General features: G+C 45.8%; 1 non-coding gene across 1 annotated transcript; it reads left to right on the top strand.

Moving 5' to 3' along the window:
* Positions 1 to 4499: 4499 nt before the first annotated feature.
* trnaq-cug lies at positions 4500 to 4571 on the top strand. The gene has a single exon. It is a non-coding gene; the product is annotated as a tRNA-Gln (tRNA).
* The last annotated feature ends 274 nt before the right edge of the window (positions 4572 to 4845 follow it).

Here is a 4845-nt window from a genome sequence, read left to right as displayed (position 1 = left end):
GGCCCCCCCAGCCCCCTCCCCCAGATGAGGAGTAAACTGAACCAATCAGCTGACGGTTGATGCAGAGATGGATGCTCCGCCAGCCGGCATGAAATATGCATGGCCCCCCCACATCCAGAAAGGATTTTGTGGATTTTGTGGAGTCGACCTGCTGTCTGCTGTGATGTTCCTGGGAGCTACACACACACATGTACACACACACACACACACACACATGCACGCGCACACACATACACACACCCACACACACATGCACATACATGCACACATACATGAACGCACACACACATTGAATACACACGCACACACACACATGCACGCACACACACATACACACACCCACACACACATGCACATACATGCACACATGCACACACACACACATACATGAACGCACACACACATGCACATGGACACACACACACACATGCACACACACACACATACATGAACACACACACATGCACATGGACACACACACACACATGCACACACACACACACACACATTGAATACACACGCATGCACACACACATGCACACACACATACATTGAATACACACGCACACACACACACACACACATGCACATGCATGCACACACACACATGCACACACACACACACATTGAATACACACGCATGCACACACACATGCGCACACACACGCACACAAACATACATTCACACACACATGCGCACACATGCACATGCACACATACACTCATACATGCATGCAGATAAACACACACATGCACACACACATGCACACACACACACACACACACACACATATACACTCATACATGCATGCACATAAACACACACATGCACACACACACATGAACACACACACACACATTGAATACATGCACACACACATGCGCACACATGCACACATACACTCATACATGCATGCAGATAAACACACACATGCACACACACACATGCACACACAAATGCACACACACACACACATATACACTCATACATGCATGCACATAAACACACACATGCACACACACACATGTACACGCTCATGCACATACATGCGCACACACACACATGCACACACACACATGTACACACTCATGCACATGCATGCCTACACTCATGCACACAGCCACACACACATATACACACTCATGCACACAGCCACACACACATATACACACACATGCACACAGCCACACACACACCAAACACACTACACCCCCGGGCGTTTCATGTCGGTGTCAGCATCCATCTACTGTAATAGTCGTCTCAGAAACACCAGCGTCCAGAATACTCCCATCATGATGGGGAGGGGGGCGGTCCTGCTGTGTGCAACACAAGACACTAGCAGGACCCCCACCGAAAAGGGTCAAACCTGTGCGGGACAAAGGTGACCCGGACCAGACGTCAGGGGGTGGACCGCACAGAGAGAACATGTTCTGTGTTGGGGGGCAGAAGACACATGAGGGGGAGTCAGGGGGGGTGGGGGAGACGCGGGCGTGTCGAACAGATTCCTCAGAAACAGCATCATCATCGGTAAACACTCTGGAAATACATCAACTGATGATCGGAGCGGGATGTTCCTCCTCACCCAGTCTGGTTCTGTCAGTTCTGTGCTGTAGAACCCAGAAGTCTCAGCATCAAACGGACCTGCAGGAAAGTGGCAGCCAGACGGAACACTAGAGTCTCCGTTGAACAGAACTGTTTAGTTTAGTTAGTTCAGTTTAGTATTTTCCTATTGAATTCTATGTGTTCATGATCTTTTCATTGTATGTTTTACTTTAGCTAGAGACACCGTACAAACATTAAAATGATCACAAGGCTTTGGACTATAAAATACGTTTAGAAATCATTATGGGATGTCGACACAACCTATTGCTTGGTGGCCTTTTTATGACAAAATCTGAAGCAAATATTGCAATAAACTTCATCCATGGCTGGAACTGAACATAATGAAATTCACTGAATCTGGACATATAAGGAATGTGGGCGTGGTTAGCCAACAAACTTCGTTGCTAAGGACGTCCAAAGGTTTACTTTTACCGATTCGTCTGAAACTGACATCGATTTGTTAGTCATCTATAGTCTGTGCTGTAAAGGAGGAGAATCGGACCCAAAAGGAGGGAAGTTCTGATTTAGAGGAAGAAACGGACGATCTGGATGTTCAGACTCTACGACAGCAAACTGGAGCTTTAAGCAGGAAGTAAATGAAGGCCAGAATATGAAAGAAAGGGTTCAGTCCTGAGTGAAAAGAGGGAAGATGCTGGACTGAGCACACAGGCCTGGGGGGTGTCTGTGGATGACAGGCCCCCCATGCTGACATTCTGAGGTCTGTTGGTCAGGAAGTCCATCATCCATGAACAGAGCGTGGATGAGAGGCCCAGATTGGAGAGTTTGTGGAGCAGTTTGTGGGGATCACAGAGTTCTCTTTTACTTGTTTTTGTGTTTTTATAATAATGATTTGATTTCATGTGTGGGGATTGGTTTGTTTTTATATGGAAAGCACCTTGAGCTGTCTGTTTGACATGAAAGCTGCTTTACAAATAAATTCTGTAATTTCCAAACAAAGAGCATCCTGACGTAGGAGTTTGGCTGCTCCGGGGGGGTCGGGGCTGTGTGAGGTGTGGTGGAAATGGCGTCCTCTGTAGATCCATCTGCCCGCTAATCAAACTGATGGTTGTTAAAGTTTGCGGGGATGTTGTCTTTGATACGTTCTAAGACGATCCTCCCAAACGTTTCATTTAACCGCAGTGAGGGCAGCTGGACGGTCGTCATTGTCTCCTTTATTTAATCAGACATAAAAAAGGGCGACACGCTAACGTGACGGTCACCCACAGCCTCACATTAGCGTGCTCGTGTGGGTTTTCTCTGAGTGCTTCAGTTTCCCCCACCCAACCAAGAACTACTGACTGTTTAGTTCAAGAAAATTAAATTCCTCCTAAAAACTGTCTGTAGGCAAAAAAAACCCTTTAGTTCAATTCAATTCAGTTTTATTTGTAGTCCAAATCCACAACAACAGTCGTCTCGATGGGCTTCGTATCGTAATTGAAAAAGTAAAACATGAACTCAAAAGGATCATGAATACAAAGAGTTCAATAGGAAAATACTAAAATGAACTAACAAACTGACTAAGCTATACTGGCATCCCTGCCCTTAGACCCCCCTTACACCCCCCTTCGCGGTAAGGAAAAACTCCCAAAAAACGGATTCCGTAGTTTGAGATTGTTGGCAGACATTTGGACAAGGCCAGCATTGAGGCAGGGGTTACGGGGTCGGCGCCCTCTGGGTGAGGGGCGGGCGGTGGTGAAAGGCCGGGAACGGCGGCCCGTGGCCGTGCTGGATGGCTGGCCGCTGTGGCGTGGGTTGTGGGAGGGGCTTGGGATTCTGGGGCCAGCTGCCCCTCGCCTGGTGTTTTGCCAGTTGCTTGGCCTGGCCCCCCGGGGGTCAATGATGCATCCACAGAAGAGGGGTAAAGGGGTTCATTTATTTGTTTTCATTTTATTTTGTTTATTTTACCTTGATTTATTTTATTTTGTTTATTTTTTTAATAAATTTACTGAAGTGAGGAAACAATATTTTGGGCACATGTCCACGTCAGTGACCCCCCACTCAAGATCACGCAATAAACTACCACAGGACCCCCCCCCGATCTAAGTCTAAGAGCCAGACCTGGGAGATCAGACTGCAGTGACCCGTTGACTGAGAAGATGTGGAGGATCCCTCTGAGGAAAACACTGGAGTCACAAATATGAATTCAAATAGATCAATAACCAAATTAATACATGAATAAACCTTAACAGACAGATGTTTAACAGAAAATATGAACTTATATACAGAAACACATATCAAATGAGTAAAAAGAGAACATAAATGATTCAAATATCAAATTCCTACATTTCAACTAAAAGCAGTTTAAAAAGGTCTTGAGATTCCATTAGAAACATGAACAGTCTCTGCAGCCCTGAGGCATGCTGGGAGGCCGTTCCACTGCGAGCTCCAGAAAAACTGAATGAGGCCTCGCCGTTACTTTTGGGATAACCAAAAGGCCGGAATCAGAGGACCTCAGGGTCTGCGGGGGCTCCTACTTTAAAATCATATCAGATGAACATGACGGCCCGAGACCATGAAAACACTTAGGAACCAATCAAAGAACTTTGAATTCACATAAAGTCACATCAGGGAATATTTTATAGTGACTGATCAAACCCAAAACCCAAATTTTCCCCTCCGTGAACCGCCACCTTATCGTGGTGGGGGGGTTTGAGGGCTCGAGTGATCCGAGGACCTAAGCTGGCCCTGGTAGGGTCTCCCATGCCAGACGGTCCTAGGTGACGAGCCAGACTAAGAGCGGTTCAGAACCAAACAAATGATGGCATCCATTCAAAAGGTACAGACTAAACTAAACAGACTAGGCTTTTCAAATATGTCCAGCATGAGAGGCTTTCAGCTCTCATCTGGTTTATTTGACCTCTGCCATGTTGGATAAAAAGAACGTGAGTCTACATAGGGTTCTATGGTGTAGTGGTTAGCACGCTGGACTCTGACTCCAGTAGTCTGAGTTCAAATCTCAGTAGAACCTTGAAACTCTCTTTACTCATCAAGGATCTAAACTATCCAGTGCCTCAAACTAAGACCTCAAAAATGACCACCTTCTGTCCTCTAACAACTCATTTCTTTGTTCCCTCAAAGATATTTGTATGCACTTTACTGTTAACCATTCAACTATTAATAAACTCCTTCAGCTTATTTCAGCTCTTACTTTTGGTTTTTCTAATCCTTCAACTTGTTAACATATTCCAGGTTTTCCGGGATTTTTTCCCCTAGTAAAATACAGGGAAGTTATGGTGCATGAG

Source organism: Oryzias latipes, chromosome 2 (genome assembly GCF_002234675.1).
Source record: "Oryzias latipes chromosome 2, ASM223467v1".
Classification (NCBI taxonomy): Eukaryota; Metazoa; Chordata; class Actinopteri; order Beloniformes; family Adrianichthyidae; genus Oryzias; species Oryzias latipes.
The sequence above is the reverse complement of the archived record's forward strand: the minus strand, read 5'-3'. Positions and strand labels throughout refer to the sequence as shown.